Raw genomic sequence first — 25,315 nt, 5'->3', positions numbered from 1 at the left:
CGCAAAGGGCTTCAGCCCCCCCCCCCCCTCCCCTCGTGTGTGGCAGCCCGGGATGAGACAGCTTCACGGGCACGCACACAGCCGCACCCGAGCCCTTCACAGGTCTTTAAAAGACCATTTGCATGTACACAGCCGCACCCGAGCACTTCACAGGTCTTTAAAAGCCCATTTGTATGTTAATGAGGCCTCGCTGTTGTTTCACCCCTTCTAAGAGCCCCTGCAGCCCCACTCTTGCTTAAAGATTCAGCCCCCCCCCGAAATTTTTTCTTAGCCCCCCCCCCCCCCCCCCCGAAATTTGGCTCTAGTTGCGCCTCTGCCTCACGCTGTTGATGTTTGTGTTTCACTTGATTTGTGAGTGAAGTTTGTACCATTGCTGTCTTTGCTACATCCGTGTCTGGTTGCTTAAGTGTCACGTGCCCGGCTGGTGTCAGTGCTGCACTTCTGTGTTGCGCGCGCGTGTGTTAGGAAGCTCAAAGCGCTGAGGCCCATCTTCCTGCTCTGTGATTGTGAGTAAAGCATGTACTGTCGCCCTGGGTGAAGCTTGCACTGAAGCTGTCTCTACTGTACGTGTTCTGGTATGGTGGAATCCCAGGCTTGCTGCCGGTAGCTTGGGCTGCCGCTAAACACACTGTCTGTGTGGAAGTGTACAGGTTCAATCCCATCCCCTCATTTGGCAGTTATAGTCGTTCTCTTCACACCTAGAAACTCAACCCAAGTGTGTTATTTTCTGGTCTAATATTCCCCACGAAACAACCACCTAATTGCAGCAGTTATATGGTGCTTCTTGGCCCATTATGGGGCGTCGACGCACATTATTGCCTCGATAGCACTCTACACCCTGGGGAAGTGCGTTGTTGGAAAATAGTTGATTTTTTAAAGAGCTTCTGTGGCAAGTCTTTTGGTGTTTGTGTGAGTGACTTGCAATTTGAATGAGGAGGTAATGTGAGAGTTCATTAGAGTGGTGGGAGCAGTGGCACCAGGGGCCAGGGCTTTGAGTGCCTATTGCACCCCAAATCTGATTATCTCTTACTAGCCAGCAGTGGTATGTTAAGGCCCATGTTGGCGCTTGCACTAGAGCCCATTGTAACCTGGCTGCTGCAAGGCGCTATTTACAAGAGGTACGTGTTCACAAGTATTCTTGACGTTTCGCACACTGGTCTCGGAGCGCCTGATATTGTCACTGGCACCAGGCAGATAGTCCACTCCCCCCCCCCCCCCCCCCCGCACACACACACTTGAAGCAGCGCCGACCCCAGGATATGCTAGAGACAGCGCAGGCAGCGCTGACTTCGTACCGGGTGGGGGCTTCCGCCCTCGCGCTCTCGCTTCCTCGCTGAGGCTCGGGATGAGAGAGGAGGAGGGAGGGAGTAAAACCAGTCGTTGGGACCAGCGGGACTTCCAGCAGCAAAACCCAGCGCTGCCGCTGCAGCTGCTGGAGAAGCGGCGCTGCCGGTCATCAGCCCGGGAGTCTGGCGACGGGCTGCGGATCTCTCTTCCGATGGGAGCGACGCGTGCATCCTTCCACCCCGGCCAATGGACGGACGCCAGCCTAATCCGCAAACTCGGAGCAGCGTGCAGTGAATGGACAGCCTCGTCGAGCGGGGAGAGTGCATTTCAAGTTGCCAAGGTGGAGACGACAGCTGGTGGGTGCGCAGAGGACAAAGCACTGTCTTGTCCGTGAAGACAGGTGGGTGCAGCATCGGCGCGAGACTATAGTAGTCGAACTACTGAGCAGTCATTGTGGAAGTTTAAAACTTTGCCTATCCTGAACTCTTAGATTTCGGGAGGTTTTCCTTCTGGGCTTTTGTGGTTTGCAGGTGTTGTGCATCTGTAACTTGGTCGTGACTGGGAAGTGTCTTTTTGAACTGCATCTGAGCCGACATATCTTGGGCTAACACCCTTCTCCCAATTGATTAGTAGGGTTTTTAAACCAATGCTGTGGCAGGTGTGTTTATCGGACCAGCTGCTCCCTGCATGTGGGTCTCTTCCCCCGCACTCAGCGTTACTGGTAATGCTGCTTCAGCGTTACCGATAATGCTGCTTTAGGGGTTTGCTGCTGATATCATATTAATCCCACGCAAATGTCTATAATCTGTATTTTTGTGTGACGTCCTGCCACCCCCCATCCCCACTGTGATTTGCTACTGGTATTGCTAGTGTTGGGTGTTCTTCCTGGTTTTTACATGGGAATTGCAGCAGTGATGCTAATGCAAGGCTGTATGATACTCAAAATTATATGGAATACAGATTCCGCTATTTTATTTATAGTACGGTTAATGTGAGCATGTTCTACTTTTGCATCTTTTGATTGCACACCATATAATGTCTTTTTTTATTCCAAGATACGTAATCACCTGTCCTTGTTATATAGGACCAAAAATGCTTTTTTGGGGAATGTTAATCTGTGGACGGCCGTACCTCATTTTTAGTATATAGTCAATGACCACTTGTTGATGGCAAGGTTGGGTCATAGAATTATCCCTGTGATTTACATCTAGCAGCCCTCTGGTATATGTTAATGTGGCTGTATAGCTAGACATATGTTTCTGTGATATGCAGTCTGCGTTTGCCGTCCATTCCTCTGGGGCAAGGTAGAGATGGACATATGTTTCGCTGTTATGCATTGAGCGGTAGATGTTTAAATACAATCCATGACTCCTGTCCATTTTATCAGTGTAACGAGGGATATAGATAAATATACATTTAAACTTAATATTGTTTCAAGTCAGTGGGATTAGCTGGGTTTAACCGTGATATATTGTTTGCAGTCCTTGCAATTAAGGGAGTTTAACGGCGATATGTTGATAGAAGTCCTTGGCACTAGGGGAAGGTTGGTCTATATACAGACACATCTGTCCCTGTGATACACTACTTGTTGTCTCTATTTCTTCTGTTAAAGATTAAAAGGCACACAAACCTGTCTGTAATACAGGGAGAGCATTTACAGTCCCTCAGAGCTGCTCGAGACATTTAGGACGCGCCTTCCAGGTCCATGTTTGTTGGGCAGCTTTGCGCAGCCAAGGAACTGGATTTCAGGCTGGGAATGAATGCTCGTGTATCGGCGGTGGACTCCTGCTGGAAGACTTTGGCATTCGAGGAATGTTTGTCTGTGTACAGAAACACTGTCCCTGTGAGATATAGCTAACCCTCTCGAATTTTATTGTAAAGATCATGTTGTATTGTTTTGTAATTGCATTTATATAGGGCTTACTACCCCTGATGATATGTTGAAGCTGTCTGCATGTAGAAATCTGTCCCTGTGATGTGCTGTCATCCGTCATGGTTCCTCGAAGGAACAATGGGTTTTAAGAAACGTTCATGTACATGCTGGCAGCCCTATATGTAGCAAAAGGTTGTATTCTTAACTGTAAATCAGTGTAATGCATTGTAATTGCATGTATATAATGCTTACTACCCTTCATGATGGGTTGAAGCTGTCCGCATTTACAAATCTGTCCCTGTGATATGCCGTCATCCATTATGGTTCCTCGAAGGAACAATGGGCTTTAAGGACTGTTCATGAGCATGAATACATGGTGGAAGACCCATGTGTAGCAAGAGGTTGTATCGTAACTGTACATCATTGTAATGCATTGTAATTGCATTTATATAATTTACTATCTCTCACAAGACATTGAAGCACTTTACTGTGAGTAGCACGCTACTCCAGAACCCAAGGTTAGTGGTTAATCCAGTGGTTATTGGTTTTTGGGATTAGTCGTATGCCATACTACTATACACAAAATACTTTGGGTCTAATGTTCTGTATATGAAAAAGACACTGATATAGTCGACCAAGTAGGAACACCAAGGTATACAGATGAAATTAATCAAGGAGAATTAGTTCCCATCACTCACCAGAGGTGACTTATCATCATCTGGGAACTAAGGACAGTGCCATGAGGACCAACCACTGTAGTAGTTGTGGTGGTGAACCGGTTGTCCCAGACGTGAGTATAAACGGTACAGTGATGGTTGCAGTGCACAAAAAGTGAACAAGGAAAACAAAACTGTGCTATTAAAAATGGCTAACAAGATGCAATAAATTTTATTCTAGCGCTATCTTGATGCCATTTTAAAAACAGTGCATAGACTGATTTAACAAATAACTGTCAGATTGATGGTCAAGCCTACAGGATTAGTCGTATGCCTACAGGATACCATTTCAGGCGTTTGTTCCAGATTCTTTATGGTAGATTAAGTTAATAGAAGTCAGGTGTGCTCATTAGCCGGGACTATGTGAGTTCTTGCAAACGGTTGCTGGATTGAATGAATTGACGCTGGGGTATCCTGTCCACAACCACGATCTAAGGTTCCATGATGAATCTTCAAGTGGCCATATTTTTGTGGTGATATATAAAAAAACAGACGTTTTTGATTTTCAGGATCATATCCCATTGTTAAAGACCTGTTTTGCAGCTAAGCATGAACAACTGTCCCTGCTTTTAAGGTGATATTGGAGCCAACCACCACTGTATTGTGTGTCCAGCAGCCTCTGTTTCTGGTCCATGTTTACGTTGCGATAGAGATGGAAGATCCTCTAGCCTGCGATGTATGGTCAGCAGTTTCAGTTCCTGATTTAAGACTAATGCCCTACAGACAAACACACCTGTCACTGTGAAGTGTGAACTAAAGTGCTTTCTTTTATGCCATTAAGAGGCTACCCAAGTGTTAAACTGTCTGCACTTTCTGGTTCATGGTAATATTTGGGAATATTTGAAGTCTGTCTCTGTGATACACAGCTCCTCGAGACCCTCATGGGTGAGGCAGCCGGACTCTACAAATCCTGATTGATTGATATATATCTGGCAGTCCATTACTATGGTTTATGCACTTTCATAATTTTTTAAGGCACTTTATACATCCCTACAGCAGTAAGGAGGATGTGGGAGGCGGAAAGAGGAACCATAATATAGCAAAGGAGGTGGCAGAGTACCAGGTGAAACAAAAGTGATTTGTGGTTAAATAGATCAGTCTCAAAACACTAATATCTTACCAGATGGCATGGTAATATGTTCTGAGCCTGCAGCCTTAGGAGTCTGATTGGCAGGTTTGCAGAGAGGAAGGAGATGGAAGGAAGAAGGAGAAACAGCATACAGCATAAATAAGGGTGTTAGTATAACGAGGAAGGGGGAACATTGATAGTAAGGAGAATCGAGTTCTGGAAAAGAGGTTGAAACCAGGTGCACCGTTCAATAGATGCCCAATAGATGTGCTGTAGGAAAAAAAGGTCACATTTGATTGTACCAGCAATTCTGTCCTGGCGTTTTGTAATTTTGGCTGACAGTTCCATATATGTGTGCTTATGGTGTGTCTCATTGTTCCCCTATCTAAAGAAACATCTGCCAACTCTAGTGCCTCTCCGCAGAGAACTAGTCGGCTGGTGAGAAAATGTGACCAAAAGGGCTCTACCACCATTGCTCTCCAACTGGTCGTCCTGCATATCCCCCTTTGCTACAGGTTGCTGGCAGGGATTCTCAATTTGGGTTAAGCACGGTCCTGGGCAGTGAATTCTGCTCACTCTATATGTAAATGATAACAACCCCATTCGTGAGCCCGTCTATTCCATCACCTAATTATTTGCGGACCATAACTGTGTTTGGATGTGCCCTGTAAATTGCAGGACTTTATGTGCCAATTTGACAGATAATACCATAAGAGAAGGTATTTTCCTGCCCTGAAGCGGGGCTCCTTCCACATCCCCCATATGGGTATCTTTTAATGGCCAGATTGTCTTAATGACCACCCTAAAGTAACTATAACTCATACCCCTACCATGCACAGGTTTCTCATCAATACTTTCATTGCAAATGTTGCACTAATATTATCAATGATGTCACAGAAGATGTCTTGAGTGATGTAATATGTAGGATAATTAGCAGTGCATGGTGAGGGTGCAAATTAAAGTTATTTCAGGGTCTGAATATAAAAAGGAGAACATTACCTTAGGGCGCAAAATATAGTTCTTTGAGATAACTATAACTGGTGAATTTGAGTGGTTTTGTACATTTAAAATGTTACGTTGTCACTGAAAAGTTCAGCTACTCAAACATGACTTTAACCTAGGGTTTTTTCAGGGATTTTTTTTTAACATAAAGTAATATTTCATGACCATACATAAAGCTGACCCTCCGCAGGCACTCAAACTCACGAAGTGTATGGCTGGGGTAATTTTTTTTTAATTCGGAGGAGGTATGTGACTACCCCCTCCCCTAACCACTTCGGGCCTCGGGGACCACATTCCCTGGGGCCTTTTATTAATTAAGAGGAGGAGGAGGGCACACTGTCCCCTCCTCAAACCAATTTTGCCCCGGAGATGCCATCCGCAGGACCAAAAGATATTTGTAAAGGGAAGGGTTGTGTGGCCCCCAACTAGAACCACAAGCCCCCCCCATCCTATATGCCAAATGATAATTGTAAAGGGGAGGCTGGCATGTGACCCCATCAATAAACCACTTCAGGCCCTGGGGACTCCATTCCCCAGGGCCTTTTTTCATTAAGGAGAGGAGGGCACACTGCCCCCTCCTCAAGCCGGTAGTGGCCCCGGAACCCCCAACGCCCAAAACCAAAACATGTTTGTAAAGGGGAGTAGGGAACCCTGAACCACAAGTGACCCCAAGGAACCCATACCCGGGATCTTCAAGGGGAGGAGGGCACACAGACCCCTCTCCAAGCAGTAGTGACCGTGGGGATCCCATTCCCTGGGGTCAAAACATATATGTTAAGGATTGGGCTGCCACCCTCCCCCCCTCCCCAAGCCTATAGTGGCCCCAGGGACCCCACCCCCAGGATCTGTGTTCCTTCTGGGTGGGTGCCCGGGTGCCCACCCACGGCACCCACCAAACCACAATTTGGGGGTGTTAGGGGTAGCCCAAGGCCCCGTGGCCCCAGATGACTCCCTGCATGCACCCATCCTGGGTAGTGTGGATGCCAACATTGCTCCCGCCTGGCAGGAGCAGCTGTTTTTGATTGCTCCTGTCAGGAGGGAGCAATGTGTGTTTTCCTACTCCCAAGAGCACAGGCAGGGAAACAGTGCTCCCACCCAGTGAGAGTATTTTTAAAGAAACCACGGAGTGAGAGCAGACATGCCTTTCGCTGCCCTCATTCCTGCCAGCAGGGAAGCCATGTCTGCCCCCACTCAGTGGGAACATTAAATATGCCCCCCAGGTGGGAGCAGAAGTATGTTTTCATACACGTGCTACTGCGATAGGGAAACTTCTGTGTTCTGGAGGTGGGCTCTCCAGTACACATTAATTGCGCCAGTTCCGGGGATCCCATCCCCGGGACCGTTACATGCTCAGGGAATAAGGCTGCTTGGTTGCCTCTTTTCGAAACTAGCTTCGGCCACGGGGATGGGGCCCCATGGCAAATTAAGGCTCTTGGAGGAGGGTTGATTGCCCCTCCCCTTTTCTAAAGAATTCGGTCCTGAGGGATGGTCCTCATGCTCTATTAAGGGTCAGGTAGGGAATCAGCGCACCTCCCTGTTCTTTATAATAGAATTCTACACTAGGGGATGGGGTCTCTGGAGCCTATTAAGGCTCATCGAGGGGAGCCACGTGCCCCTATTTTATTTTGCATTAAGACTTTAGGGGATGGGACCACCGAGGCCTCCCAGAGGCTCAGGGAGGGGGGCAGCATGCTGACCTCCCCAAAAGCAATGTTTTGCGCTGCCATTTGAGCCCTGGCCCACCTGAAGGTTTTTTTTAAAATAATAGCAAAGTTTCCTTTTTACATTGCTGCAGATTCACGGATCCTCCACGAATATGAAGCAAAAAAAAGCATTTTTTTGGCCCCCGGGCGGGGTCCCTCTGGGACCCCACTACCAAGCCTAGAGGGTCAGGGTATCCCTACCCTGACCCCTTTTGTCTTATTTTAACATTTTTTAAGGACTCAGAACTGAGCCCCAGTCCTAAGATGTCTGCCGCCACATCCTTGTTGATGTGATGACACCCAATCAGATCTCAGCATAAGTTCTGTCGGCCCCATGGCTCCTCTGCAGCATGAAATAGACAAAGCTTTTGAGCATTAATTAATCAAAAACTGCTTAACAGATTTACACAAAATCACAAAAAGCACTCTTTCTGGACCAAGATAACCTTTCTGCCAAATTTGTTGTAAATCCGTTTAGCCGTTTGGGCTGTGTCTAAAGTTCCAATGAAAAAATGATTGGGGATAATGCGTTTTGAGACCACCACTTTTTCTCGATCCCCGCTTGACAGATCACCCTGAAACTTTCCAGGGAGGAGCTGAGCTTGAAGAACATTTTTTTTAAAGATTCATCAAATGGTAGCAAATCAAAAAATGCTTTTCCTATGAAACTGAACTCCTAACTAGAACTACCCAATGGGAACCACCACAGGGATTTTTTTTATATCGATATATATATATATATATATATATATATATATATCAAGACAATACCCTTTCAGGCTTATGGTGGTGCATAAATTATGCAAAAAAGGGAGCAGGAATCTCTGGGTAGTTTCCAAGAATAGGCGGAGAACAGTTCCTCTATGCGCCCCCCTCCCAAGCCCAATTAGGCCCATCCTCAGGGCCAAATGGGTGAAATCTATTGCAAAGGGGAAGGGGGCATGTGGCCCCCCTCTCCAAGCCTCCTTGGGCCCCAGGAACCCCATTCCTCAGGGTCCAGTGTGGGTGCACTAATTCCCACCCAGGGCACCCTCAAACCATTTGATGGGGGTCACGTTTGGAGCCCCAGGTCCCCCGCAGCCCCAGTAGCCTTTCCACTTACTGTGGGTGTCTGCATTGCTCCCATCCAAAAAGAGCAGTTGTTTATGCTTGCACCCTCCAGTCGGGAGCAATATCTGTTACCCTGCCCGCAGGAGTGTGGACAGGAAAACAGATGTCTGCTCCCACCCGGCAGGAACATTTTTAAATCTCTTACAGGTTGGAAGCAGACATGCCTCCCCTGCCAGTGCTGGTGGTGATAGGGAAGGCATGTTTGCTCCCGCCCGCTGGGAGAAAATATGTGTTTATCTGCCCACGCTGATGTGGGCATGGAAACTCCTGTGTACCAGGTTTTGTCTTCCTGGGACACAATCTGTGAATCAGTCCGGGCAATGGGGTCCCCGGCTTGGGGAGGGTGGCCATGTATACCCTTCCCCTAATTACATATGTGCCACCGCTGGGCCCTGACTCACTCCAGGGGAGGATTTATTTTGATTGCACCGGAGCCAGCTTTTTTTCTCCTAAATTGTACTGCGGATACGTGGACCCTCAGCAAATTTGCAGAAAAATGTAAAAAGTTTGGCCGGGGGGGGGGGGGGTCAGGGTAATATTTACACTTTGATACATATTGAAACTTCTGTACCTGTATTACACAGATGACCGTCACTTTTCTTGGTCCACTGTAGTTTTGAAGTAAACACCACATTTTGGTTAGGGGAAATGTTAGCCTATAAGCATACACTTCTATCCCTGTACTACGCATGTTACAGGCCATGGAATAGATGCTTGGCAATCTCTGTCCTTGGCTTCAGGGTTTGTTGGGTTGTAGTTAGACTTCCCAGTCCCAGCAATGTACAGGTGACAGTTGTTTTTTGTTACATCGTGATGTGGAGATGAAAACATTTAGCAGTAACATTTAGCTGACATACACAGATTTATGGTAATGTTGTAATATATATGAACAAATTGTCATATGTAAATAGCATTCCTTTGAAATTCCAAAAGTGTAAATCACCATATCTGTGATCTACACCCAGCAGTCACTGTCATAGAATAAATATTTGCTGAATACATCTGAAAAAGATATGTGTATTGGCAGCACCATAACCCCTATAAACATATCATCCAAGTATGTTTTATTTGTATGTTACCAGTACATGGATCCCCATTACGTCAACCCACTGCCTAATCTATGTTTTTATATGGACTTTTATTTTATTCTTAATTTGTTTTTCCTAATTGTCATCGTAACTATTTTCTCTTTTGAGCCACTAAAAGTCTTTTAAAAATAGTTATATATAGCCCAACCCTAACCGCTAAATGTATTTCTTTTATTTTTACTTTATTTACCCAAAAAATTTAACTATATGGAATAAATGTTGAATTTATTCAATAACCTAATGTAATCTTGTGTGTACATCTTAAAAAGTTCAAATTACATTCAATTACAATTCCATATCCAACCTTTTAATTCATTCTGAATTATTTCATATTAATACTGTAAACTTTTCTTGGAAAATTATATAAATGTATGGTTATCATACCTTAATAACCTTTACCTTACTGTTAAAATGTAAGTAAATTAATAGTATTTTGTTATAATAACATATCTACCTACTTTTATTATGTACAGCAATAACATACCCTTTATTATTCTGTATATGTTGACTGTTTATTTGTAGTGGTATCATACTTTTTAAATTTCCAATGTAAAAAATGTAATGTATGTAACTTTGATTACTATATCTGTGAATGAAACATCTCAGAGCCCCTTTTCTATTTATTACTTTATATGTTTAATTCTATTTACATTTATTTTATTTTAACATTAATTATGCCCCCAAAATGATTTAATCAAATTTAAATTAATCTACTTTTAAATATAGGTACGTGGAGTTAATACATTCCGGGGAACCTCCATCCCACCTTTTAAATGATTGCATGTAGTGTATTATATTTAAAGTAGCTTAATAGGATTTAAAATTATACTCCAACCCCTAAATTATATTATTTTAATTATCTTTAATGCTGTAGTTCTCAGGCACGTACAAACCCATGATGCAGCTGTTATGTCGATACCCCGTTGGGTAAATATAATGGTGAGGCAATGTAGTGGTGGTGCACCAGCTCCGCATATCTACAGAACGTTATACAGTTGACAAGCACTCAGTGGTACATGTTTTGCTGCCTCTGTCCTTGGCATTAGGGTGATGATGGGCTGTAGGAGGATTCCCTTGTTCCAGTGATATGTAGTTGGTAGTTAATGTTCATTTTTCCAGGCTTTTACTAGTGGTGGGCGATAAATTTTGCTCCGCTGGTGGAGTTCGCAGAGTTTTGACCACTCCACGCTACACTTCTAACGTGGAGTTCCAGCCAAACTCTGAAAACTGTCACATGGCAGAATTTTTTCTCTCGCGCGAGCAAGAATTGCACTCCCCTAGCATGTTTTTTGTGCACCAGGAGCGCATCCGGCAAGATTTTCTCAACGCAGGTGGTTGCTGGCGGCCGCTATCGCTCGCGGTCAGAAAGCTGCTGCTTAAGTAGAAAATCGAGTTGAGCGGCAGCAAAGAAGCAGTGCTCTCCGGCGTGCTGCTTGCCATTTGTGCTGATTGTGTTGCACCAAGCAAGCTCCCAGCGCCCAAAAATCAGCACAAACTCCGCAATGTGCCGATTTGGGGCCATTTGCGGAAATCCACAGAATCTCGCAAAGTTTTCATGTAACTCTGTGGAATTTCATGGAGAAGACATCTGTGAGTTCCACCCACCCCTAGCTTTTATTTTGTTTTTCTGTATTGCTGGTGCTTTTTGAAGGATTCAAAACGGACAACAAGTATAACTAAATAATTAAACTCGAATAGTGACTACTTTGGCGCTACAATTGAAGACTATTTTAATGGTGGGTTGTGTCTATTTTTGTGCAATATCTGTTGCTTCACATTGCAGGACAGATGATTAATGCACCAGCAGATATTGTAATACAATTTTCTTGCCTCCAAGTGACAGAAGCCTTCCTTTCTGCCATGCATGAAACTATGTGATATGAGCTATTTGTGGACAGATTGTTGTGTGCACCAAGTTGTTTTACATGCGGAAAAAAAGAGCGGTATTATTTTGCAAATATTTTGTCTGTTTATTGTGTACATAAAGGTTTTTTTGTTTTATTTTAAAAGTCGTAACATTCTCTTGTACAAAAGCCTTTCACTCACGATGAATAATCACCAACACACCAAAACATATCACACAATCTGACAGCGGATATTTTTAGAGTGGCTTTAGGTTTTTGTATAGCACAATGGAGTAATTTTGTGTAAAAATACATTACTGATGTATTTTAATAATTCTGAGAATATCCTTTTGAAGTTGTTGATCATGTATTTGTTTTTTTGTGTATGTATATGTTCACGTGTATTCAGAGGCAGAGAGATACAGACTGTGAGAAAGAAGGTTTTAGAGTACAATACCAAGAGGAAAGAAAGAGAGAGACAGACAGACAGACAGACCAAGAGTATTTGTATTTATTTATCTATTCTTTACTGCACAAATAATTTCAAAGATCATGAGCTTCGCGGCACCAGGTTATAACCAACAACACAAACAATATGAATAAATGTATAAGGCATGACACATCACATAAAATTAAATTATATAAAACACCTATATAAAATACAGCATGAAAAAAATAGTAAGAATAATCTGAAGATATTGTTACAAATTCCCTGATAAACTCAGATTAAATGTAAACTTTATAAGAGTCAACGTATGCCGCAAATTTGATTACAAATTCCCTGGATTAACGGCTGTAATTTCCCTTCCCCAGGTTTACCATTCCCAGATGCAGGGAAATAGTAGGGTTTACACGTTTTTAGGCAATAACATGGGAGAAGCAGTGTTTCCATGCAGATTCCCTCATGTTGTCCCTGGTAATTTAAATGGAGATATTGGCTGCTGTGTGAATAACAAAAAGTTGCAATTTCGATGGACCCAATAGGTCCCATTAAAACGACCCATCTGAATTTATTATCTACTCATAATAGGTGACTATGTAGTTTACCACCAACACTTTCAATGCGCAACAGTTGATGGTCGACACTGTCACATACTGCAGAAAAATATAATACAATGCGGCTGCAGGACATTTTGATCAAAAAGGAGCCATTGTCCTTCATAGTCCTTCATGATTGTCAAGTGAGAAAACATAAGATTTTAGTGAAAACTCACTGGAACCAGATTTTCTAACTTGGCTAACCTTTTGGTATCTTTGAACACCCTGAACTAAACATGACCAATTTTGTCAAAAATGATTCAAACAGCTTGAGTGGAACTTGGCAAATTTGAATATTCAGACGTGGTGTATAAAAATCAGTGCTTTAATTAATTTAATTTAATTAATCCGTGCTAGCATCACATACATCTCCAACAGTGTGACATTTATTTCAGTATTTTTGAGAGGGCGCAAGTTTACTTAGTAGAAGACATTTTTAAGAAATGGGGAACATTAGTGATGAGAAAAGTGGGACAAATGATGTGTCAAAACTGTATGCTACACTGGACCCAAATGCAGTAACGTGGGCATGCTCTGTAAAGTCCTAGAAAAATCCCAAATTGCTACGTGATGTAATTTAGAACTATCTCGTTAATGTTAAAAATTTAATGGCAGCACTTTATTTCACTTCGGCAGAAAATGAATCTGAGCTAATCAGTCGGAGCGGCTTCCAGTTTAAAATGGCATTTAAAGATACAACTTTTTTAATGAACATATTGTCTTGCAATGGTGAGGGAAATTGCGCTGGCTGGCTCGTGGCCATGCTGAGTTGTACCTAACCAACTTTCATAAGCTGTTAACGCATTCAAGGATAGGCATGGGATTTAAACCAGTCACACTAGGAATAACACCCACAACAGAGATGTTTCTTGATACCTATACGAAATCAGTGGGTCATCCATCTTCCCCGACTAAAGATTGTGTTCTCCAGAAGCAGGACGGCAAACACCTAGGGAGCGAACTACCCACCCTTGCTTTGTTGTGTCTCGGCAGACATAAGGGGGATACAGATGCCCTTAGATAGTGTATTGGCTGGCGGAGTTGCAGTCTAAACCTAAAGTACTGATGACCCTTACACACATACTTTTATGGGTTAAATGAAGCATTTTGTGTTTTATTTCCACCCTAATTGGTAGCCAATGAAATGAAGTCCTTTTCAGGGGAGACAAGATACTCACAGATTTAGGTACCAGATGTCATGTGCTGCAAGATTTTACATTTTCTGAAGCAGAGCGATTGCCTTGCTGGGGTACCATTCATAAAGATAACTATAATAGTCCATATGAGAGAGTACCCGTAGCCCTAATTTAGCAATTTGTGAGAATGATAGTTCAGAAAGAGCTTCATATGCAATGGGGGCTACAGATAGTGCCTGCTAGTCTTGACCACCTGTTAGATCTGTCTGTTGACGAACAGGTCATCAGCAAAGTAGATCTGGCTGTTCCTAAGCACGGGGTTGGGAACGAATATTGTTCCTGAGAAATTATCCACAGATTTTGCAATCAATCTGATTCCTTCCAAATGAATCTCCCTCTTGATTCCTTTCAAGGTTAGGATACTGGTCCATATCCACCGATAAGAGCTCAAATTGAAATCCACCTTTTGTCTGTGGAATGGTAAGTTGTTGGACTCACTATCTTTCATCAATGATTATCTTCTGAAACTGTCATGAATCAGTGAAAGACAAAGGTCATATGAGCTATTTTGCTTAATCAGATATAGGAAGGAACTGTTGCTACAGCCACTAAAAATTGGTGTATGACCAAGATAAGGCAAGAAGTTTGGTGTGAGTGATGATTGAGCATTCCTTAACGATTTTATGATCTATGGACATTTGACTTCCTTGTCCCCTCTTGAAAAATACGTGGCTACCAGTCATATTTTTGGAAAATAATTTATATGTGTTGCCTGTGCTTTCTCCATCTACAATCGATGTGGATCTTGGCTGCAAGCATACTCCTGAGTTTAGGAACTAATGTGGAAAATTTCCGGTCCACTGTGACATGAAATAAAGTTTAACCAAGAAACCACACAATTGGGGATCTCAAGTACTGACCAGGAACGTACTGCGTGATAAGTAAAATGGTTAATTTCTGCCACCCTTTATAAATGGAAGACATTTGTAGAGAATAATTCTGGGTTCCACTGTGAGCCAACAACTAGACATAAATGCCCCAAGAAGTAATTTATTTTTTCTTTTCTTTTGTTTCAAATTAACTTTACATGAAGCACAGAACTCCTTTCTTAAGAACACTCAGATTCAGCATACCTGACTAATCTTGCTGCGAGTTACTAGTTTCTCTGACTACCACTGGCTCACGGCGTGGTGTCATATGAAAAAAGTACTGAGAGTTTGAAGATGTTCTAGGTAACAGAAGTAATCTGAAACTTGCAAAACATAAAGTCTGCGAGGGACCCAAGAATTTATTAACATTGTTCACCAATTTAAATTTGCTTGGGAGTATTTGCTAGGTGGTGTAGAGGACAGGCCTTAGAGTGATCTTTTCAATTTGTTTCTGTGGGTCTGTTACATTTGGCGTTTGTTTAATTTAATCCAAACCCTTCTAACAAATGGCTCTACCTATTACATATGAAAACCACGGGGATAAATTCTATTAGAGAATTAGGTGAGTATTCATCAGTCTCCTCTATTAAACCATTTAATTGTTCTCTTGTCAAATGGACACACCACTCCTTCCACTAATTTCTTTATAATAGTTCCTAAGATCAAAGTATTAAAAACAAAGTCAAAATCCTATTTGCCCTAATAACTAACTGAAGAAATGTATTGAAAATTTTATCTGAAGTGATGTGGTGATGTCACTCTGAATGCACACAAGCGTGAAACTGAAGCACTTAAGCGAGTAACACCATTTGATTTAATCTTACTATGAATTCCAACTTGAATCACACATGAAAATCTAAATCAATTACATCATTGATGACACCATACATGATGTCATCAATGATTTACAACACATATAGCATATTATATATTTCTCCTTTGCCTACTATACAACATTGTTAGGCCTAAGACTGGGTGGCCATAACCCTGTGCAAAATACTGAGAATCTGAAGCTCTTCCCAAATGGTACAAATACATATTGTATGGTGATAAAAACACATATATTTTCTCTTCTTTATTTTCAGACAAACCCTGTCAGTTATTTCAGCTGTTTATGTTACTAAGTGAATTTGCCTAGGGAGACACAATGAAAAGTGTTGCAGTAACTGCTTTGGCAGAAATGAATTTTGCACATGAAAGAAAGGCACAGGCAATGTGGATCAAGACCCAACCCCGAGCAAAGTTAATTGCAAGAGCAATGATTTATCAATTGCAGCATTTGGGACATCTCATCTGTTCTTCTACATTTAGGGTCTTTTTGGCCTTGCTGTTCTGTTGATTCCTTACTGAACTGCAAGGGAGAACCCATGAACGATTTTATATTTTGTATAAGTTGACAACCTTAGAGGTCTCTTTCTTTTGCTGATTCACTAATTAAAGGGCAAGGAAGAGATTATGAAATACTTGATAGGGTGTTATAAATACTCAATCTTTGAGGCCTCCTTTTTCTGCTGATTCGCTTAGTGAAGTGAAAGGGAGTGATCATGAATAATTGGTATGTTTTTGGAGGCCTCTTTGTTTTGCTGATCCTCTTAGTGGGCTGCAAGGGGGAGATTATCAAATATTTTATATGTTGTTTTAAATGTAACATCTTCATTGCCTCTTTTTTCTACTAATTCATGGAGAGAAGTGCAAGGGTGAGATCGTGAAGCAGCCTTACAAGGGCACTAGAAGTCAGAACTCCTCCTTTACTTACTTGGATGCACAGGGTAGAGTCCGCTAGGCCCACTTGACCGGTCTTCAAATAATTATTTCTCAAATGTTATCATATGGAAATGTCATTGATGATGTAATTTTTAATGACGTGAACAGCTATGTATAATGTCACCATCCAGTGTGCCTCTAAAAAAAAAAGATTAATTACAGTGTTTTGTTTATTAAACATTTGTATGTACATAGGTATGCACAGACAATATCTAGGCACACACAGGCATAGAATGTCTCTACCTATTATTGTTTTCCATTTTGCTTAATACCAAAGTTGGTGTAGTTTTTAAGCATTCGCAATTTCTTGGTGGTACTGAAGAACAGGAAGATGAAGTTCTTTGCCGTGTGCGACATCATTTTGGAAATTTAGGACAAGAAGTGGGGTTTCCTAGTTTTATGGTAAGCACCTTTCCAACTCCAAACACCAAAGCATAAATTCACATGAAAATTCCCATTGTTATTTTGAGGTTGGATGGGATAATGTAACGAAATTAAATGCATGATAATTATTTAGCAAAACACGTCCAAGTTCTATGAAAATCAATCCGCCTACAGCATCCTACTTTATATACTATTAACATGCTTTATAAAGCTGTTTTGCAGTTTTTAAGTCTGTGCATAACAGATGTTTAATCATACCCTTTAGTGGGGCTTCATTTATCACCTTTGAAAGGGTGAGTAATAGGTACACGTGACGTTCACACCATTGCAAATACTAGCAGCGAGGTAAGTTCACTGGACCGTCATGCTGGTATACATAGCACAAAACTCCTTTGTGACTTATAATATTTCAATAACATAGGCTAAAATGTACATTATTAATTTTGAAATCCAGATCAGGTATAACGGTTGTGTAGACTTGATATAAAATTGTGCCATTTCTCAAGCAGTTCTGTCTCTGTGACATTACAAAAAGATTCAGCGACAGGAAATGTTAAAAGGGCTATGTTTAATTTTCCACTCTATTTAGCTATTCATGAGCTGACATACATATATATCACTGACAAAAAACAAAGGTTAAAGTGCTGTTATAGTTCGGTGAAACCTAACGTTGTAAACTCTAAAAGACTGTATGACGTTACATCGCATACATTCACAACACGGTAGTTTACATCGCATTCGTTACAACGCAAGTCATTACAACGACTTGCGCTAGAGGCGCTGGACTTAGGAATAGTATGATTTACTATTCCAACTCCAGTGTGTGGAACAGTAGGGAAGGTGTTGGAATAGGAAATCATACTATTCCTAAGTGTAGAGCACCATCCAGCACAAGTCGTAACAACTTGCGTTGTAATGACCGCATTGTAAAGCTATTGCAGTGTAACAACCACATTGTAAAGGTCATTCTCCCTTTAAAAACTACTGAAATTCACCAGATATAGCTAACTGTAGGAACTACAGCTCAGACTCCCTTTGTGCACACTGGTGTCATAAATGTAATTTCAGATGTCAGTTATGTTATCAATTATGTCATAAGACATGTCTTGAATGATGTAAAATGTGAGGTCCTAAGCTGTGCGTGGCGGTACCACAATAAAAATTAATCAAAAAAACAGTAATGGTCGGACCTTCCTTTTCTTTGGTCATCCCCATGGGGTGGGCCAAGTACCGGGGAGGGGGAGGGAGGGTTGATGCAGTACTTTTAATTTTAATATTTAGACCGAGCCATAGTAGGGCCCCTTCCCTGATTTACAAAAAGCCCCCGGGGCGAAGGTATGTTTAGTGGGGTCCTGGCACCTCCTCCCCAGAACACCAAGTGTAGAAGATGAAGGGCACACTGCAGCCCCCCTCCCTACATTGTGAAGAAGCCCCATATGGCCCCATCTCCTTCGGGATGACATTTTTTTCATGGGGTCCTAGGGCCTCATGCCCGGGAGAAACTTTGAAGTGAAGATAGTGGGGGGGAATTATGCTCCTCCTTGCATTTTGGTATTTGACTCCCACTCCCCATCACCAGGTGAATGAGAGTGTCACACTGCAACAACCTGGAGTAGCAGGGAAGATAAACTGCCGGCTGCCGCACCAGAGCTGAGTGTGCTGGCAGCGAGGTGAGGCAATTTGACAGCGCAGGAGTCGGCTGCCCTCACTGCTAGTGGCCCTATTATTATTATTTTATAAAGCAAGGTTCTGGGCACCCTGGGCTGGACCAGGGCATCACAGCCAGTAAAAAAATCAAAATGAACTGCAGCATGTGAGTGGGCTCCCCATGCGGCCAAATAATCCATGGGTATGGATGTCTCGGGTGGGACCTGGGCACTCAGTATGAAAAAAGAAAAGAAAATGAGTTGCAGCCTCACCACTTCAGTATTGAAGTAGCAAAGCTGCTCATAAAGTATGACTTGCTTCCTCCTGGGAGCGCCCCATAGTGCAGAATGTGGGCTTTGTTTATTTGATTGTACTTCTGTGGTGCCATAAGAAGGGACCACAGCAGCCCCCCAGACATGTATAAAAGAACCTTAAGTTTCCTGGGTCATTGAATGCATGACCTGAGGAGAATTTACTATCATTTTTAAAATATTCCAGGGTGGAGCTGTACACAATTCAGCTGAAGTGTGTGTGTGTGTGGGGGGGGGGGTCTTGTGGCTGGTTTAATGGTTGCATTTTGTAGCCTGAAGGATGTTAAAAAAAGACTCGTACATATGTTTAGGGTTGTTGGGAATAGAAATGATTTCTTTTAAATATTATAGTGAACATTTGCTTTTAGGTTTGTCATCTGTGTTTTAATACGTAGAGCACTGAACTACAATTATTGATAACTTATTGGAGACATTTTGACAAAGCCAATAGATCTGCTTTATATCTGTTGATATGTTGACTGATCCTCTGGATAATCTGATAGGCCTGCCTTTTGTATGTTGTTGTTGTCACCCTTTGAGGAAGCCATTAGGTCTGTCTTCCATAAAATGAAATCACTTTATATTATTACTTTATAGTTAAAAACAAACCTCAGAAATTCAATGAAAACATAAAGGTTGAAGTGGCGTTATAGTTAGTTAAACAATTACGTTAATATGTAACATAAATTGAAAACCAACACTGAAATTAACTAAAGTAGCTATAACTGGCACCCTTGCCATGCATTGCTTATGACCTCACATATTAAATCCCTTGTGGCATGTCCTATGACATCATTAATAATGCCACTGGTGACATCTGAAATTACATCATTGATAATAACACTAGCATGGGAGGGTCGTGAGTTATAATTACTTCATTTAGCTATAACTAGTGAATATTTAGTTTAAAATATTATGTTTGAACTGAAATGTTTACCTAAGTATAACATTATTTTAACCTTTGTTTTTTTCAGAGAATTTATAGATCTAAATATATACAAAAAACACAATTAACAACTGAGTTCTAGTTTTGGCTCAAACATGCAGAGCCACTGAAATTTGGCATTTCTAGTTACCAGTGCACACAAAGCATACCATAATGCAAGCCACTAATCAGTTTTTTCTCTAGATAGACTGTCTTTTGTTCATGTTCCTTTGACAATGTGGTGTATTCCGCATGATGAGTGGCTTGAGTTTTGGCATGTGTTGTGTGTGTTGTTAACCATACCTGGCTATTTGAGTGGTGTTGCTTGTTAGAGTCGGGACATCAACTCAGTTTTTACCTGAAGTTTCAGTGAATGTCAATGATTATTGTATAATTCACTTTATTGTTAACCCCCTCTGCACATAGCCTTTGCCCCTTATGTTGCAGGGGGTGGCTGTCAGGCCTGGTGAATAGTTACCAGCCTACTTAGGCTTCCAATATCTTCTGCTCATGGTCTTCACTTGTGCACAGCAGAGGTGGTTGCTGCGCATGGCCTTTGGCCAAGCCCAGCACCGAAAGCTAACACCCAACCTGCGATGAGTGGCCAACTCCTTCTTTATCCGATCTTTAGTAGGGGTTGGCTGTGAATGCTGAACACCCACTATGTATAGTACATTTTAGAAAAACTCAGACCCATGAGTTTAACCCAAGGTAAACCCCAGAAATGACAGCACAAGACAAAGAAACACAGAAGACAGAGATAGGAAAAAAGATCAGGAGGAGCAGAAGAAGACAACAAACCCTAAAAAGGAAGAATGACAATGAGGAAGACAATCAGCAAGAGGGGAGCAAGGAATTAAAAGAATATAGTCCTATACTGTGATTAATCTCACACAATGTAAAATGATGACATCTGAATGTGATTATTGAATCTAGGACTCACCTTTTGCCTCCCAACATGTATGGACTATGTGCAAACAACAGTAAATTTCTTCAAATTTGTAAGAAAGTTGAAAATAATGAAAGTACATGTTATCCATGAAAAAGAAAGATGTAAATGAAATTCCATATGACAGTATCCCTGAGGATAACCTAACCATCCATGAAAGAGAATCTGTATACTTTGACCATGCTAATAGGAGAAATGTCCAGTGAGATTAACAACCCAGAAGATCCAAGGGACACTGCAAGCATCTTGTACAAATGAGGAATTCAACAATTAAGTGGGGATAGCGGTCTTCAATGCAGGTCTAAATATATCACACTCACATGCATGGAACTCTTGACATCTTCCATGACGTGAACACTAAAGAACTTAAGAGTGTAAGAAACAAACACAAGGCACAACAGCAGTATAGCTTGACCCAATCACAGTAGACAGCATGAAAACAATTAAAGGACTCAAGCATCAAAATAAACTCTTCTGATAAGGGACAAATGCTGTTATACTCTAGAGAGATAAATATGTAGCAGAAGCACTAAGACAACCCCATTGCACTGAGTGCCATGAACTAATTGACAAAAGATATATGGGCCTGATTCACAAAGGTAACTTACACTTTTGAGAAGTTTACGCTTTTGAATGAATCTTCAACTTTTTGGGTAGTCACAAAATTTAAGTATAGATTTACTCCAGACAGACAGATGAAACTCGTTTGCCAGGGCCAGTGTTCCCTTGCCTCAGCTCAGGGACACTATCGGGTAAATTTCTAGAATGGGCCAAACTGCTTAGGAAGTTTTTATGACGGGCTGCACAAATACCCAAACAGGCAAAGAATTAAAATCAGGAACACACCTGGCTCATTTCTCAAATTTTCATCGACCAGTCATTACCGGAGGTTGGGAAGGAACCTGTTCACTGGCAGTGGAAGGTTCTAAAACAAACTATCAATGTAAGCTAATAAACGGTATTAGGTCCTTACTCTTCCTCAGAAAAAAGCTTGAATTTGCAGTGTACTGTTTGCTTTTAGCGATAAAGTTGGAGAAAAGGGACACTCGGAAGGAGTATACTTTTCTATAAATTGCAAAATCATATGACAACCCTCAGGCCTTTAGTGAGATCATATTGATGACCAGAAACCCATCTAGTTCATTACTATAGAGGTTTCCATGCCCCATTCTGTATTGCAAGACTGTCCAACGAGTCCCCCGTCACCTGCTATTCAGACAAGCAGTGCGGTTTCGTGCCATTTCATCTCTTTTTACTTGGAGATAACAGCTCTGTTCAGACATCATCTGCTGGGAGAAGCTTTCCCGGCCTATTGATTTTTCGACCTGCGGTTTCCTCTCCGTCTCGCTCTGAGGGAAATCTAAACCCGGTGTGGATCCCATCTCACCATTTTACCTCAGAGCCTTCTCTCTCAGGATGGTACAGTGAAACATGCGTAACCTCCTGGCACTGTGGTTCCACATTGAGGAGCAAGAACAGATCATCTGTGGTCTGACACCATGGGAATTAGCTACTTATCAATATATATATATATATTTAAATGGCGGTCGCTCTACGGCTATTTGATATATTACATTTTAGTGATGGTGGTAAATGCTGTGGAAGGGGTAAAGATTCACTCTTTTGGAGCAAAAGGCTAGACATGTGCCTCTAAACTAGAAAGGCATGTCAGCAAAATAATGCTCAACTTGTGTTTTGTTCCTAATTTCATCCCAAGGACACTGTAATGTGCAAAAGATACAAATGTGTTCATTAAAACTACCTAATATATTTACAGCAAAGCACAAAGGCACACTTTCTAGATCAAGGTAGAGCCTACTGCCAAATTTGTTGTAATTGGTTTCAGCTATTTTCCAGCCATTTTTGCTCTATCGTTGTTCAATTTTCCTATGGAATTAGGAAAATGTGTTTTGGGACACCCACTTTTTTTCTTCCCTGCTTATCAGAACACTCCGAAACGTTCCAGGAAGGACCTGAGTTGGCTAAACCATTTTTGTGAAAAGTTTGGAAAGATTTGCAAACGCCACCAAAGTTATTAGCAAAGCAAAAAATATATTTCCTGTGGAAACTCAGTCCTAAGTACCAGTGTGTGTGTATGAATAAGCAGTTGCCACAGTGTATTTATAGTTAAGCCAGTTTTGAGGTGATCTGTCAAGCAGGGGTCGAGAAAAAGGGTGTTCAAAAACACTTTTTCCCCATGGAAATTCCATAGGGAAATTTAGACAATGATACAGAAAGAACTGCTAAACAGAATGACTCCAAATTTAGTGGAAAGCTAGATCTTAACCCGAATTTTTTTTTTCAAATTTTGTTTATACATTTTTTCAGCTATTTTAGAGAAATAAAGGTTCAAAATGTATATATCTCATCCCGCAGGCATCCCCTGGGGAAAAAAGAGAAATAATCTCAAATTGCATAATTGATGACATCACAGATGACATCATCCACCATATTGCTGTTCAATGTACTCTCTACAAACCAGTACAGCTTTTGAAATATGTAAATATGTTCTATATGGTACAGAATCGTGTAAAGCATAAATGACATAAACAGATGTGTTTATATAAAATAAACAGGCTATAGTCCACTGCCTCAAGACACACAAAACCCATTAGGTGGCCAGCACCTACTATGCATATCCTTCACAATGTGCACAAATGTTCACAAAGAGTCCTTCACCTCCAGACACAGAAGACCCATTGGGTGGCCAAGCTCCTACTACACATAACCTTCCCCCTGTGCAAAAACTCTTTACGAAGAGCCAAATCCCTACACACACCCAAGCCCCATAATGGGCCAAACTCCTACTATATATAGCCTTTGCCTTATGCACATTTCCTCTCACAGAGCTCACTCTCTCCAGACAACCACGCTCGATAAGGTTACCTAGCCTAATCTGTGCACTGCTGTCAGCCTGTGCAACACTTTTCACTGAGAGCCTACTGCAGAGATCTTCAAACTTCTTGATGGTGAGAACTGCCGGTCTAAAATCTTTTGGCGTAAGGACCCATCCTGAAAAAAATATCTAGAAACTGATACTCCTCATCATCGACAACCATAAAGCCCCAATTATAATGGCAAATCATTTTTGTAGTGGAGAAATAATATTAAACAGTGTATTCTGTACATTTTATTAATGTCTTTCACCATCAGGTAGCTACATATAAAATAATGGGAATCTTACATGAAGAATAAATGTAAGTTGTTACTCAGTGGGAAATGCATGACAGTACATTATGAAACCTCTTTTAGTTAATACTCTGCAGAGGTCTTTGTGCAGACAGAGAGCAACAGAATTAAATTGTGGTGTTACAGTGGAAAATAGTGACTTGTGTATTTGTATTGCTACAATGTCACAGCCTGTGACAGAAAGCACTGTGAATATGTAAGTCATTATCTAATTCTTGAGTTACCCACAGTATAGGATAGACTGCTACAAAATGCGGACAATTTTTTACCATAAAATTATGCTTCCAATAATAGATTTTAGTAATACCCAGACTGTACGTAATCCCATCTTGTTTTACATAACTGTCCCTTCAACACGTCCTCAATAAGATCTATGTAAATACAATTAAAAGCCCGCACTTCACAGCAAAGTTGTTCACTCTTTGCACTACCACTCAAAAAGAATAAATCTTTGTCATCATAAAGCTTTGAATGATTCGATCAATTAAAGCCAGTACCAGCTCCCAAGCATCCTTTACATTTCCAGGTCACCCCCTACATTTGTAGATTAACTCGTGGCGCACATTTGCATTTCTGTCAGGCAGGCACACTGGCAGGAAGGCTGGTTTAGCTGTCTGCCTGGGTTTCAGAGCACAGGACAGTCCCTGAATGACGGACGGGTTCCCCAGCGGTCTACAGCGCCACGACGCCTCAGGGCAGCAGTGCGCTTTACAAGACACATACATATACATATACATATATATACACTTCAGCTGAAACATTTAACTGATTGGAATTAACTGTCCTGGGACAGTTGTTTCTTTACAAAAAGTAGGGGAACTGTTTTTCATAAATCAAAAAGAGTATGGGCTCACCATGCCCTTCCGATCCTGACCACTGCAACCTCTGGGTGAAACCCCAGCTGATAGTGCAGCCTAACAGGAGTTGCCCAGTCTCACAACTCTTGTATTCCAGCACCAAGATGCGGTGCGGTTCAGTCCTCGATATTAAACTAAAAATAAGCATGGTATCAAGCTTGCCCAAACCACACCGCTCACAAAATGTGTCCAAACTTGACATTTCCAGGCCCAGAAGATACCAGAGTCTGACTACACCACCTCATTGTTTCGACTCACAAGGTACCTTAAGTGTGAAAAAATCCTCAGGTCACACGTGGCAATGTAAGTCCACAAAGGCAGAAATGCCTAATTTACAGATTTGGAGGTGTCACCTGTGAGTAATTTATGCATGTGCACTTGAGGGCGAGGTGTAAAAGCGCACATTCATAAACAAGCTCGCAGGCACTACACCATGGAACACACCCCCTCACTTGTTTGGACATCTACATTTCTGCCTCAAGGGCCGGTGAACC

At 41.8% G+C, this 25,315-nt stretch overlaps 1 protein-coding gene across 2 annotated transcripts in view; it reads left to right on the top strand.

Annotated features, from left to right (window-relative positions):
• Positions 1-25,315, top strand: part of TMEM91 (transmembrane protein 91) — a 272,021-nt gene that overhangs the window by 37,615 nt on the left and 209,091 nt on the right. Inside the window, exon 1 of one of the 2 annotated variants that reach the window (XM_085625277.1) lies at positions 1,290-1,687. The exons of the other annotated variant lie outside the window; for it this stretch is intronic. The gene's annotated coding sequence lies outside the window, so the exon portion shown is untranslated. Of the gene's footprint in view, positions 1-1,289; positions 1,688-25,315 lie in introns of those variants that run through there. 2 annotated transcript variants of the gene reach the window in all.

The sequence above is a fragment of the Triturus cristatus genome, chromosome 9 (assembly GCF_964204655.1).
Source record: "Triturus cristatus chromosome 9, aTriCri1.1, whole genome shotgun sequence".
Classification (NCBI taxonomy): Eukaryota; Metazoa; Chordata; class Amphibia; order Caudata; family Salamandridae; genus Triturus; species Triturus cristatus.
The sequence above is the reverse complement of the archived record's forward strand: the minus strand, read 5'-3'. Positions and strand labels throughout refer to the sequence as shown.